Here is a 15666-nt window from a genome sequence, read left to right as displayed (position 1 = left end):
GCTCATACAACATGGGGGTTGCCAAGGCCAGGATCCACAGAGTGGGCTGGGAGACTGGATACCAAAGGAAGAGCCAATGATACAGTTCCCTTTGTCTTCCAGGAGGTCAGCCATTTTTTCTATTCAGGCCTTCAACAGATTATATGAGGCCCACACATATTGTGGGTGGCAACATACTTTACTAAATAAAAGTCTACCAATTTAAATGTTAACTTCATCCAGATACACTTTCAGAAAAAGACCCAGAATAATGTTTATATCATGGCTCAACCAAGTGGACACATAAAATTAACCATTGCAGGAAAGTTCCTTAACTGCCCACTACATATCTCTTCTCTCCCTTATAAATTATAAATTGCCAATTTCTCTGGATTGTTAGGGTTGTTAAATATAGGCATTCAGAACAATGACTGTCCACAGAAATAAGTCAATAAATGTTTGGTGTTTTCACGAACTATTTTGGTATTAATGATATGCATCTTTGTAATCAGAAAAAAAAAGAAATGTTTTGGTGTCTTCATTGAGACTATCTCTAGTGGTCATATTTCTTGAAGTCATAACAGACAATCTCACTGGCAATGATCACACATAAGCCTAGGAGAGACTTGGAAAGAGCAATACAATGTCACAATGGTGTGCATGCACTGTGGCTTACAGGGGCCAAAGCAATCTTCTCTTCTCCTGCACTATTTCATGATCCTTCTCTGGGATCCCTGACCATAACAGGAAGGGAGAGACTATCATCGTCACTGGAAAATCCATCCCTAATTCCAGTAATTTTGTACTCATGAGAATCTTCATCTTCTTTCTGACTCATTAAACTCTTGAAACATGACATTTGCCTGAGGTCACTGCTCTTTCTACTTGTTGCATGAAGGAGTTTGTCTTCATAGTCAATATTAATAGACAAATATCGGCCACAATTACATAGATAATACATCAATCAGGAAAACATAAAGGGAGAGTGTTCTGAAATGCTGGGTTGTCCCTGAGTGACTTTGTTTAATTGATAGGGCCAAGGTGAGGGGATGTGGTTGGGTGCCTGTCTATCTTCTAAACCTAGGGAGACACAGGGCGGGGTGTTGGGGTGATGGTGAGTGGTGTAATTCCCCGCTTAGACTCAGGCTCCGTGGCCAGTGATTCCAGGACTGCTCTTCCAATTCTGATGGAGTATTTACTTTCTCTAAAAGCTTCCCAAAGTTTATTTTTAACCAGAGGCCTCTGGATTCTGACCTTTCCACACCCTTTTCCTGATTTCTTCACCTCCATTTTTTCTTTTCCAACCTCTCCAGTCAGGCATTCACAGTATCCCACTACTGAAACTGCTCTTCCCAAATCCAGAAATAGTCTTTAGCTTTTCAATAGCCTTACCTGGGGTTATCACCCATCTCCTATTTGAAATGCCCACACCCTTCTTCTGGTACTGTTGGCTAGACTCCCCCTTATTTTCCTCTCATTTTTTTCTTATTTTCTGGCTCTTCTTGATCTCCTAAGCAGTGATTTGGAAGCCCCTGACTCTAGCATATTCTTTTCCCCTTGCATGCACCTTGACAATCCCATCAAATCTCGTGAATTAAATGAACTCCACATCACTGACTCTAAAATTTTTTCTCCATCCCCCTCCTTCTCTCTCAAGCTTAGGCCTTAAACCCAAGCACTCCTGGGCCTCTCCTTGCTAGTCTCTCAAATCAGGCACAGCTAAACCAGTCTGAGGCAGGCCTCTATCATGTCCCACTTACATCCCAGGTAGAGTTTTCATGGTCTTCTGTTTTCTCTTTTGTCCCCTGAATCCATTTTCCACATTGCTGCCAAAATCACCTTACAGAGCATAAATCTCCCCCATTTGAACATTTCCATGTTGTCCTATTGTAATCAATACAGACGCCAAATTCCTTCCTATGATCTCAGGGGCCTGGCCCCAGGTTCTTCTTCCACATCCCCTCACCACACGCCAGCCACACTGACCTTGTTTCTGCAGATGCTCCAAGCTCAGTCTCTCCTCAGTGTTTAAAGGCTTTAAGCCTTTGAATTTGTTTCTTCTTTTGGAAAGCTCTTCCCTCTCACGGTTGCGTGCCTGATGCCAAAGAAATGGCAGCCTAGGACCAGCTATCAAGGCAGTAAAAGGCAGTACTCTATGACACTGCTTTTTTCTTCTTCATTCAAAACCTTCACCAATGCCAGAAACAAGTTTTGTAGTGCATTTATTATTTACGTGCTTACTAGCTGTTCCTCTCTGCACTAATTAAATGCAAGCTCTGTCAAGAAGAACTGTTTTAGCTTCCTTGGGTGCCCTAACAAAAGACCACAAATTGGGTGGTGACTTCAAATAACAGATAACGATTCTTTCCCAGTTCTAGAGGCTTGAAGCAGAAAAACAGGTGTCAACAGGGCTGTCGCCCTCTGAGCACTCTAATAAAGATCCCTCTCTTGCCTTTCGCTTTGCTGATTCTCTTTGGTCTTCCCTGGCTGGTACCTCCTTGGCTTGGTCTTTTTCCTTCTGCTGCAGTTTCTACCTCTGTGCTCTCTTGGCCTTCCCTGTGTACCGGTCTGTCTCCAAATCTCATCAGTCATTGGAATTAGGACTCACCCTAATTCAGTAGGGTCTCCTCTTAACTTGGTTACATCTGCAAAGACCCTACTTCCAAATAAGGTCACGTTCAAAGAGTCCAGGGCATTAGGACTTGAACACATCCTTTGGGGACACATAATTGAACTCACCCATTGCTGTACACTAGACTATGTTGGGTACCTAGGACACAGTAATTGCTCCCTAATATTGCTTATTTGTCTTTAGCCTTGAGCAGTTTCTCACTCTTTGTCTACTTGTATCAGTGCAGTTAAACAACTCTGCTATTTTGCTGTGTGAAGAAATTCAGGAACATTCATTCCAGATAGCTGAGAAGCTCTGAATGCTAAGCCTGCATCCTACACTGAGCCATGATACACAGTTCACTGTTTCCACTTATTGTGTTACTCTGGTTCTGATCATCAGCCCTTCTTTCTGGGATATTATTCTTCTTGTTCAACATTTTTTCCCTGTTCTCCAGGGACAGAAATCAAGTCATCTACTCTTTGGGTCTGTAGTACAAGCTAGGTTTCTGACTCAAACAAATACCAACTAAATTATCACTAAGGAAGCTGCTTTCCTTGGGAATCAATTATTCTGTGTCCAAACTCTCTCCCTGTGGTGGTTAACACTGGCTGTGATTCCACAGGTGGGTTCTGCCTTGCTTGCTTTCTTCTGTCTGGTTTATTTTCTCAGCCTCCTCAGTGTTACCTGGCCTTGAGCTGCCACTCATTTTGCTGGTGCTGGTGCAAAGAGCCCTATTACTTCACATCCTTTCAAGACTTCACAAAGTATGTGTGCATGTTAAACCAACCCATCAACCTCCATTGCAGCATTTAGAAATGCCATATTATGCATTAAGGAAAAAAATCAAGACAAAAACAATACTGCACTATTGATCTCACAGAGTAAGATTATGTCAATTTCAACTCTTCCTTTCTTTTTAAAAGGTTGTGTTTTTTTTTCTTCAAAACAATTTTTTTTCTGACAACCATGGGTTCTACTGTCTTTGGATGGCTGTGCAATGTCCATCTCCAGTGAGTAGGTAGTTGCATAAATGTCAGTAATTCATGGAGCACTATCTCTGGCCCATACAAGGTGTTAGGAGTCATGGTGGTGTTGCTGAACCCAATGACAACCCTGTGATGCAGGTACATTGTATCCAATTAACAGACAATGAAAGTGCAGTTTGAAATATTATATAATCACACCAATACCACACAGCTAGAGTGGTGGAGTAGGGATTTGAATGGAGCCCCGAAGTTCCCAAAAGTTCACTTATTTACGTTTACTGTGCTTTCTTTGCTCATAAGTACTTTTTAAGGAAGTATAGTGTTTACATTAACTGGGCATAATGTAGTTGAATTCCCTTTTATATAATGAGATAAGGAATGTCCTGAAATCACCAGATCATCTTTTCATTCCTCTGTTGAACATCTTATTGATGTTTTCTCCCTCAAGGGGTTCAAACCTCTTATGTCCCTGTGATAAATTGGCTTTTGTGTCATTGTGACCAAAGTACCTGCCTAGAATACATCTTTTAGAGGACGGCTCATGGTTTCAGAGGTCTCAAGTCCATAGGTGGCCTGCTCTGGGCCCAAGGTAAAGTAGTATCACCTCATGGAGGAAAGGGGTTCAGCTCATGGTGGGGTCAGGAAGCAAAGAGAGAGAAAGGAAGAGGCTACAGAGAAGAGGCCACGGCATGCCCCGAGTAATCAGGCTCCTCCAGCCATACCCCACCTTTCTACAGTTACACCCAGTCAGGCCATTCAAACCAGGATGGGCTGATTAGGTCACAGCTCCCCCAATCCAATAATTTCACCTCGGGACATTCCAACATTAACGCAGAAGCTTTGGGGAGACAGCTCATAACTCTGACACCTGCTAAGCTTGATCCTGTGAACTTCCAGCCTGAGCCAGACGGGAATCTCTGTCACTCTGCCTAGTATTGCCCACATCGCACCTCTGTTGCCTTGTTTCCTCTTGCCCCGATATTTGCCCAATCCTGAGTTTTATTACACCCCATCTAGAATTTTACCTTTGAGGCTCTGCTTTCTTAATTACTCTGGTTCTTCTTGGTACCTTCTCTCCCTGAAATCCTGCCGTGTGGGACTTGAAAACTGACGTCTTATTTGGTTATTCATCTTTTATGTATTGCAGTAGCTTGTCTTGAATAACTATAAGAGTACCATTTATTTGTTGGTGTTTCTGGTTCTAACACTTTAAAGATGCTAAATAAAGAGTTTAAGGCCCTAGACAATGATGAGCTATTTTAGACACAGGATGCTATAGCTGGGGAATAGACCAGCTAAGCTGTTATTGTTGTTTCTTTTATTTTCCCCTCTCTCTCCTGGACGATGAGAATATCCATTGTAGTTCTTTGTATCTTCAATTTTCAAACATGCTGCCTGAAAAATAGCAAGTGGTCAATAATATTCATTGGATTTAACTCAATCAAGGCCACTTTTTTTGGTAGAAGGTATATTTTCAGAGCTGTTTAATACAAAAAAAGATTAGATAGGATCTTGGAAGAAAAGAGTGACATTCCAAGCATACTGTTTATTTATAGCATTTTCCCTTTTTTTGAAAGAAAGAAAAGGGAAGGAGTATGAAACAAATTTCTGGATGAAAAACATATACTTTAAATTTCAATATATATACTTATAATTTCTGCAATAATTTAGTCACACCATTTAGAATTTACCTTTAGAATAATCTTGAAGGATGCTTCAATTTGTTTTCTTCTTAGCAAATTTTAAATGGAAATATTGTATCCTTTGAACTAAGAGATATAAAATTCAACAATATGTCTTAAAGATGATGCATTATTTTATTCACATATGTAGAAATCGTAATTATTTAGGTAGCATCTGTTCTACAATATGAGAGTGCAGGAAAAGTCAAACTTGAGGTTTCTAGTTTTATATCTTTTTTTTACCCAAAATAGCCTTAAATTTTCAGCTAGGATTTATTCAGTAAGGAGAAAAATGATCATTTTCAAAGGTCATTTGTTTTTCATAGATGTCATCAGAACACAAACATTAATAAAGGCATAATTTTATTGAGTTCAAATATATAGACTATAATGGCTCAAATGCAGTTTAAGGCAGTTCTGAACCAATAACTATTAAGGAAAGCAAAACCAGGAAAACACATGAAACAAGACTTAGAAAATTTGGAGATCCATGGAACATGCTTGTTATTCATCATACTGCCATCATATAATTCTGGGATTGAAGAGGACCCCAGAGGTGACCCAGCCTATGGTCAGAAAGGATTTGCCCAGGATCAAAAGTAGTCCTAGCAAAGTTAGGACTGAAAAAAGAAAGGAATAATTTAAGGTTTTACTTCTTCTTCATTTTACAGGTTTCTCCCTGTCCTGTGTGGAATAAGCAGAGTAAGCCAAACTACACGTACGACAACCTAGACTTCTTCCATCAGGAGAAGCACACAATCTCTTTCTGTGCCTCCACCACTTAAACTTAGGGTTCAAGACATATCTATAGAAGTTGGGTCTAGAAATTATAGACTTCCGACCATGCTAACTACTCTAATTTTCAGGTTCACATATTAACAAATTCTTAGGGGTTGAATTGTATCTCCCGAAGATAAATGTTGAAGTCTTAACTCATGGTACCTCACAATGTGCCCTTATTTGAAGACAGTTATAGCAAAGGTAAGGTAAAAGTCACAGTGGGTATGGGAAGCCCTTAGTCCAATATGACTGGTGTCTCTGTAAGTCAGAGATGCAGAGGGAAGGTGAACAGCGAAGATGCAGATACACAAGAACAGCATGTGATTATGGAAGCAGAGATCAAAGGGCTGTGTCCACAGGACAAGGAGTGCCTGGGCCCACTGAGCCTGGAAGAGGCAAAGCAGGACCTTCCCTGAGAGGCTCAGAGGATCATGGTCCTGTCAAACCCCTCGTTTCTGACTTTGAACCTTGAGAACTTTGAGAGAGTACGTGTCTGTGTTTTCAGCCTCCCAATTTGTGGTTCTCGTTCCAGGCAGCCCTAGGAGACTAATACACACAATTAATCCTCATCACAGCTTGTGAGGTCGTGGGGCTGTTTCTTTCCTGTACAGCTGATAAGGAAACTGCACCCGAGCAAGTCATCGCAGTATGCTCAGGGTTACAGTGCAGGTTGAGGGATCCAACGCAGGCAGTCTGGCTCCAGGTTGCATGCCCCAAACACCATACTGTGTAAGACATTGCAAAGCATTTGCTTATTAAATAAAGGAGCACCTGAACGTGTAGTATTGCTCCATGGTGCCTGAGAATGTACAAGTCATTTCTTCTTTATATATTGTGTTAAGGTCACTTTAAGAAATTCTTGCAATGGTATGAATCATGGCCCTACCCCGTACTAATAACTCACTAATAAATCAGCCCTCATTCATGTCTAATAGAGTGTTTTGTGTCTAATTAATTTTTTAAGCCTTTACATTTAGAAACTAAAAAAAAATGGGGGTCAGGGAATAGCAATTTCAGAACTCTGAGCTGCTATTTATTTTTGAAAAAGAATATTTCTTTCCTTTTTTATTTATTTTTTTCTTGAAAAACTACTGCAAGTAAAACAAAGACACCTAAGAAATGATTTTACAATTGAGTGGATAAATTTTATTTTTGAAAAAGAATGAAGTATGTAGGGGAGCTTTATCAAGTCTCTCCATCTCTGGTTGAAACTTCTGTTCATGAGCACTCCGGTTTGGGAAACTGTGTCAGCTGCTTTATGAGGTGTCTTTAAGTCACACCCTATAGTCCAAATAAGAAATTTGCCAGTAATTCTGAAATGATAGGACATTTTCTGCGTAATCCCCGCCCCCCACCGTGGACCAGGGAGATGGTCTGCATTGCAGGAGAGGTCCGCACTGACTTGCAATCCTCAGGTTAGGGCCAAAGGGAAGAAAGCAGTAATAAAATGATTCCTACTGGTTAAGTGGCTCCCTGTCATTACCCTGTTAAGTAGAGAGAGGCTCTGATGAGATGGCCTAGTGTTACACGAGCAGCTGGGGAGCACGACCAGAAACAACTTCCAGGCTCCTTTAAAACATCAAATGTGCAGCCGCACTCTGTACCTATTGCTCATATTTAAACATTTCAAATCCTAACTACTGATGAGGCCATAGGAGTCTTAAGCCTTCAAATGAATAATTCTTCCAAGTCCAGAGGAAAGGCCTCTTAGGGAAAGGCTAAAAGAGAAAGTTAAGCTCTACTTTATAAAGGTCAAGCCACTTAAAGCTTTGTCAGGTACAGATGGATCCTGTACTTGCCTTTTAGAGGGACTCGCAGGAGTGATGTCCTAGTGCAGGCTGAGGTCAACAGGCTCTTGAGTTCCATGCAGGTGGAAGCTCCTTTGTGTCTTCCTGGGTGCATACAGGTGACTGATGATGGTGGTTTATGGGAAAATACAGACAGCGAGGGCAGCAAACAGTTTGTATTTATTAAAGAAAGTCTGAGCTGATCCAGACATCAGTTTATTATTTACCTACATGCCATAGAGTGGTCCCATCATTTTGGAGTTTTACCAGCTAGCAGAAGGTCTTGGGCAACTCTATTGACTTTACTAGAACTTATTTTTCTCATCATATAAAATAAGAAAGTGGCATCTTTAGCTTCCTGGGCTATTTGATTCTGCAAAACTTTGACACTCATTGAAATGCTGCACAGTAGAAAAGAAGGAGCCAGTCCCTGCAGACAATGGCCCCATCCTCAGATATCAACTGACTGATTCCCTCAACAACATGGCCCAAGTCATAGGTATTTCCACCTCGTTTCATCCTTTGCAACATAAAGATATTTGTACCAACCTGAAGATCTGTTGTGAAACTTGTATATAAAGAAATCACTTATACCTGTTGATAAATGGTAATGTTTAGCACACTCTTTTTTTATCGTTCTAATAATTTTTTTCTAAATTAAGGGAAATGGTCTACATTGAGGATGAACAAGTTTCTAAATTGCAACCTTCAGGTCATGGCAGAAAATCATGGTTTTCCAAAGTGTGGTTTTGATTATCTTCTAATATAACACTTGGTTGACTCCTGGTTTTTATGAACAAGGCGTCAGGAAATGAATGAATGGGTGCTGGCTGTGTGCATGGCCTTCCAGCTCCTGGCTCTGACTGGACTTGATTATTCATACAAAATCTCCAGCAGCTGCCATGATCTGGTAAGATAAATACAAACTTATTATTCACTAAAGCACCTTTTAAAAGTTTTTAAATTCTTTTAACATAGAACAGTTAATATTCAGGCATTATATAATATACCCTAATGTATCTTTCATAAGAAACTTACAAAATGCAAATCATTATTACATTGTAAATTTAAATGCAGTCAGAAGTAGTAAAATCATGATTTGAAGCTTTTGGTGTCTGACGTACGAACTCCTCATAATGATCAGTAAATTATGTGGAATAAAGTTTAATGTCAAGCCTCATATGTTAGTAAGAGAATTAAGACATATACATGTGACTACATGTATAAGAGGACAATCCAACTGAGGACCCTGGAGAGGAGAGATTACCCACACCATGTCACCTGCTACAGAGATGACCCAGCAATCTTTACATGTTTGCTGGTTTGGGGGCTTGCTTTTGAGGGATAGGTTAATTTTGGACAGAGGAAGAAAGGAAGGAAAAAGCATTTTAGGATAATAAATATCATGCTGTATGACAGATGCTTATGTGGTATGCAGACATTGACTTTATTTAAAATGTATAGTCTGATGTTGGGGAAAGTTGTTGAGGAGTGTGGAGAGGGAGGCTGAGTGGTCTTAAATTCCAGGTTGAGGAGTTTGGTTGTATTTTCAAATACAGGGAAATGCCACTAATGATATTTTATCCAGTGAATGACATGCTCAGAGCAGGTTTAAGGGAACTGATCTAGTTAAGACATGCAAAATAGAAGGGAAAGAGAGGATGCCATTGGTAGAAGTAGTTGCAGTAAGTTTGGTGAAAGGAAAAGGGAACTGAGGCCGGTTAGATACCTGTCAGGAAAGGCACTGTACTAGACATTGGACTCACACCACATTTTTAATCATAATAGTCTAATGAGAACGTACTGACCCAGTGGAGATGAGGGGATGGAGTCTTGGGGATTGAGTGATCATATGGTCAACCACAGGCAATGTTGGAAAAACAAGCTTTTTGACTCCAACACCCACTGAATTAGGGAAGACTAGATTGCCATTAGCCTGATGCCCAAGCCAGTCCTCAGGAAGGACCGGGCTTCAGTGGGCCATCAGGGATCTCTGGAACTAGTAGCTGGCAGTCTATCAGGTGGTTTGAGCTTCTTCCTACACGTGGAAATCATTTTCTTTGCCACAGTCTCTGGCTGGGCACAAATCACGAGTCTCCACACAGCTTGTAGATTCAAACAGCAATTCTTTATTCCCAAACTCACACTGGCTGTGTACAAACACGTTCTGGGAGAATCCACGTTCTATGCCCAAATCCACTCTCTGCCCAAATCCACTACTCCTGGGCTTCTGTCTCCCAAAATATACTGTCTGACCCTAAGAACTCAAGAGGAACTCAGCAGCAGGATGCGCCCTATTCTAAAGGGGGAACACCCTAATCTCCTATTATGCTAAACCGCCCTATTCTAAAGGGGAACACCCTAATCTCCTATTATGCTAAACCGCCCTATTCTAAAGGGGAACACGGATCCGCCCTGGTCCTTGAGCAAGGTCACCTTACATGCAATGTCCTGCAAAATGTCCTATTTCCATGAGTCCTTCCACTAAAGAAACATGGGGGTACGCTGGCAAGGAAATTGTCATACCTACTTGGCTGATGGCTCCCAGCATTTCTTTCCTTGAAAACCCTCTTTCTCAAACGCTGGTAATCAGAGTTGCAGCAACACACAGATTCTATGTCTCTCTTTGTCAGTCATTTGGGAAACTCCCAGTGGATAAATCTTTCAAAAAAATTTGTGTGTCAAGAATACTAATTGCCTAGCTAAAAGGCAATATTCATCTCTAGACTAGTGAACTCTTAGCCAGAGGGTAGCAAAAGATGAGCTGAACACTTTGGTCAGGCTCATCCTTGTGGCTAGGTGGCACGGTCACATCTGGTTAATAAGTCATCCCCTTCAATAAATATGCAGATGGCAAGAAGGCTGGTTTCTAAGGAGTTAAAGGGAGATCAGTAGGGACGGAAAACAGGGAGAGGGAGAGTAGGGGGAAGGGAGGGAAAGAGGGGCAGAACAGGGACTGGAAAGGAGTAAAATTCCATGCATGTATGATTTTGTCAAAGTGAATCCAATGACTGGATAAACTAGAATCCTTTAATAGAGAAAAAAATAAAACCAGAAAGCTAGTTTCTACATAAAAAAGTCCGTACACAGGGCAAACCTTTCCTTTGATAGCCACTGTATGCACTGTCTTTCCATTTAGACTGTATTTCCATAGCTTGAATCATAGGATCATCAGTGGGACCAGAATGGAGAAGGCAGATACGATGACCCAACATAGTCTGAATCACCAGACCTTAAGCATTTCTTACTGGTCTATTTTTACAAAAGGGCTTCCCTAAATAAGCTGTACTAATATTAAAATTGGCTTCTCACTGCATTAAAATTCTTATATAATCTTGTTATATCATAGCATCATCTTATACAAGTAACTTACACAAAACCAGCTAAATTTTTAGCTTGATGATAACCCACATACCACCATCTCATGATAAAAGAAGGAGTGATGTTCTTTTTTATTGGAGTTGGGGATTATTCTGGATGCTTTAACAAAATCTTACTTCCCCTTCTGTCTCTAAGTGTAACTTATTCTTTGCCTATAAGTTTACAAGGGATGGTGCAATCAAAATACCAAAACCTATTTATCAGGTTGAAACGTGTTACCCAGGTAACCTACAAATATATTCAAGATCCGTTTTGCAAAGAAGTTAAAAACATTTATCCTTCAGACTGCTTGAATAACTTTCCATTGTGTCTAGTGAATTCTTTAATGATTATCTCTAACATATTTACAGAATTTTATAGTGCATTGTATTTTCACATATATCATCCCTTTGAGATTCACAGAAACTTTGCAGAATAACTAGGGAGGGAATTCTTATTCTCAAATTGCAGATGATGGAATCGAGGTACTGGTGAACTAATTTTCCAACTTTCACAGTGTATTGATCATGATTCTTTGTTGCAAAAATCAGATCTCATCTCTGTATTAGGAAGCAAATAAATTCATTAAAGGACATTTGATAATTCATGGAATATCTGTGGCTGTTGAAAGTCTAGGCTTAATGGCCAAGTAATCAGAATATTTCCCAACTCCCACCAAAGATCTACCTCAGTGAAGATGACAGCTTAGTCGCTGATGCTGACTGAGACCTCAAGTCTTCGACTCTGAACAGGACAGCACTCTTGGAGGCCTGACCCTTGTCCCCTGGGGGAGCTCACACACCACACCATCCCAGACACCTCTGCAAAATGGTCACTTCAGACCTAGTGTTCTAGAAACAAGTGTGAGAGATGGAAGCTGGGTTGTCCTGCTCCCAGACAAGTGACTGCCCCAGTTTGTTCAGGATGGCACCAATTTTAAAGTGGGTAAGTTTAAAAGTTTAAAGGTGGTAAAGCGCTGAAAGTTCAGAATTCTAGGAGACACCTGGGAAAACCAGAATGGCAGTCGCTGGGCAGCACCATAGCTGCAAAGAGGCAGGAAGACAAGTTTCTGCTACCTCTAAAGAAGATGGTTTGTTAAAACACACCAGGAGTACTGTCTTACCAGGCTATCAAAAGACAATGACAAATGCCACTACTCAGAAATGACAAATAACTCACTTCTCACTGAATTGCTTAAATAGGAGTTCATTGTATTTAGAAAACTTTTATTATGTATTAAGTGAGACTTTTCATCCTCTGGTCAGTATTGATGCCATCCATATGATCCCAGAGCTTGGCCCACAGGTAGTCACGAAACTCAAACCAGTAGGACCATAGTGTATCTGTGACTCCCAGGATGAGATTATACACACCTGGAGTGAATGGCATCTCTGTCCCTCATCTTGCCTCTCAGAAGAAGGAAATAGAGACTCCCCACTGGAGGACTGAGTGACATCAGGGTATGAAGGGCAACAGAGTCTAAGGCAGAGAGAAAAGAAGTGATGCAGGCAGCAAGAGAGAGGAGGGAACAGGAGAGAACTGATGTTGTTCTCTGAGTTCCTGAAAGGGTCTTACCACCTAGCACATCATGCTAAATCTCACGACACAGTCCTTTTCTGTTTAAGAACCTGTGGACTGACTTCTAACCCTGATAGTCAATAGAATCTTTATTTCAAGATTTTTATTCTTCCAAGGCTTAATGTTTATACCCTGGAAATGCCAGTCACAGATATACGCTGCCTGAGTCTGTAGCTCTGGAAAAACAATTAGAATCACTATAGTTATGAAAATCTAAAGGGCATGCTCACAGCATACAAAATTATCACCCTCTTTAAAATGTGCATGTGTAAGGTTTATTATTTCTAGATTTAATTTATTCCCAATTAAATTGTCTTATCACTAGCCTGTAATATATTCTATTTTCTAAATACATATATTTGTTTATTTTTCTATATTTCACATGAAATTATCAAGTCCTAGCCATAATTCCTCGCATCATTTATCCCAGCATACATCCCATTAATATTTGCTATTCAGGAATTTTATGATTAAATTATGTTTCTTACTTTGGGTATAAAATGCCAATGATTTAATTAATGTCTCTCATTTTCCTTCCAAATCTTCAAGCCTTTACCTTTGGGGTCTGAATATATATATATTATATACATTCCACCCTTCCCTCCATGCCCCATGGGTCTGATATAAATGCTTAGTTTTTAAGATTAGAAATTAAAACCCAGGAAAGATTGTTAATCTTGTGAACAATACCTGCAATGTCTATTTTGCTTAATAATTTGCTTAAGCATCTCCATGCACAAGCTGCAGGTTCATACAGCACTAGCAGATAAAACAGTGCAGACTCGGTGAGGAAGAAGCAATGCCACTCAAGACTCTGCCCCAGGGACAGAAGTCAGCCCTCCTTTCAAAGGATGCACCTCCAGACCAGGGCTGAGCCAGGGTGAGGCTGAGCATGCACTTGGTGCTCCAGTCAACTCTGTGCTGCAGGCAACCCTTTCCCAGCCTGGGTCTCAAGTCCCCAGATATGGGCTCTTATTGATTCAGACCATTGAGTACCTGACAAAAGGGGACCAGATAAGTGAACCAAGACCTGCTGCCCCTGAACTTGAAGAGGCTGCTTTCTTAACCTGCGGACCATTCCTCCGACTCATAGATGAAGTTCAAGGTAAATATGTAGCCGCCATGAAGGTAAAACTCTTAGGATGTATTAAAGCCTCCAGGATGTGTCGAGAAAGCTCACTGAATCCCCCTAATACGTACAATTAATATGCATTAATAAGAAAATAAAATTTCCAGTAAAAACAATAAAAACTATTAACAGTACTTTTTCTTCTTAGGAATCTGATATAAAAATATGGATGATAATTTGAAATGTAAAATAAGTATATTTTATCAGTGCTCCATCAGTAACTATGTTTTATTATTCATATCTTTAATTTGCATCTCCTACCAGGTCTTTCTTAAGTCTAAAGATCTGATGAAGTTTCATTCTGTTCTTTCCCCCATCAACTAAAATCAAACCTGTGTGCATTTCCTTTCTTCCTGTCACTGCCAAAGTGCTTCAAAGAAAAATCTGCATATGTTTTTTGCCTTCCTGATTATTGCCTTGAAAACCAACCTCTGTCTGGGAATTTGTTTTTCTCTCAAATAAGAAAAATAAATAAAGTAGTGATATTGAAGGTATCGGGTATAATGGATACTTAATTCTCACACTTTTAAAAAAAATTTTTTTTGCATTAGACATTATTGAGCACCTTCTCATGGAATTCTTTTTTGTCCTAATGACGTTATTCTGTTTCTTGATGTTCCTCCTGTGACTGTATACCTTCTCCCTTCTTCCAAACTTTATAGTCAAATTCCTTTCAATATTTTTATCATTGCTATTCTATTTTCTTCAATGTCTGCATTGTTTATCTTGGTTGTCACATGCCTTTGTTAATGCAAATACTCAGGTGGACCCCCAGATGTAATGCTTGGTGCTCAAAAATGAGTTTATATTAGGCCATCAACAGATGTAGTAAACACATATATGAAATATTGTTTATTCATTTTTGTGGTGCTTTATATATTTCATCTTTTAATTTTCTATAATTAAATTAATACTATTGTATAAATTAAAGAAATTTGTCAAATTTGGATTGTCTACTAAAATGATTTAAAAAGTGTGGAAACAAAGTCCCTTCATTGACTGAAAACTTTCCCCTAGTACACAGATCCATTGCTTAAATTCATACACATGATTAAAATTTGCATTCTGTTATATCTAGAAATAACTATTTCTTAAACAATATTTTCAAATTTTGCATCAAAATAAGCTATTTAAAAATATTAAGGTAATAAAATAAAAACAGAAAAGTCTTGTCCTTGTTAAACTTTGGCTTGGAATAAAACAATGAGAAACATTTAAGAAATATAGTCTCAAAGATTTTGCAGTCTGTAGGCTCCCTCCTTCATTCATCTTTCTTTATATTTGTGTGTGTTTTTATTTATAAAATTCCAAACATTTATCAGTAGCCAAACATTTTAGTAATGAATGTAAATCAAAGAGATCAAAGTTATGTGAAAATTCATGGAATTCTATAGCTGAGTTAACAATATTAGTATGAATTTACTTTATGCAGAAAAATGTGTGTATATGCTAACTCTGACAACCGAAAAGTCCAAGAATCAAGGACACATCCAATAGCAATAATCATTCCTAAGATCCAGATATTGGCCTCTACTTTCTCTGTAGAGATTGGTTTCAAGTTTTGGAAAGGTAATATAGCAAATGAGTCTCATTTTACCCCAAACAATCAAGCCATCAAAGATGAAATCAGAATTCTAGAGCCCATGAATTGAAACATCAAAAAATCATAATCATATACTTTAATGGAGTATATCTCACCTCAAAGAAATCTCTTGGGTGATCTTTGGAAGTTTCTAGAAACCAACTTATTGTTATTAAAATTTAGAAGTAA

This window comes from Callospermophilus lateralis, unplaced genomic scaffold, assembly GCF_048772815.1.
Source record: "Callospermophilus lateralis isolate mCalLat2 unplaced genomic scaffold, mCalLat2.hap1 Scaffold_1335, whole genome shotgun sequence".
NCBI lineage: Eukaryota > Metazoa > Chordata > Mammalia > Rodentia > Sciuridae > Callospermophilus > Callospermophilus lateralis.
This window is presented reverse-complemented; position numbering follows the sequence as displayed.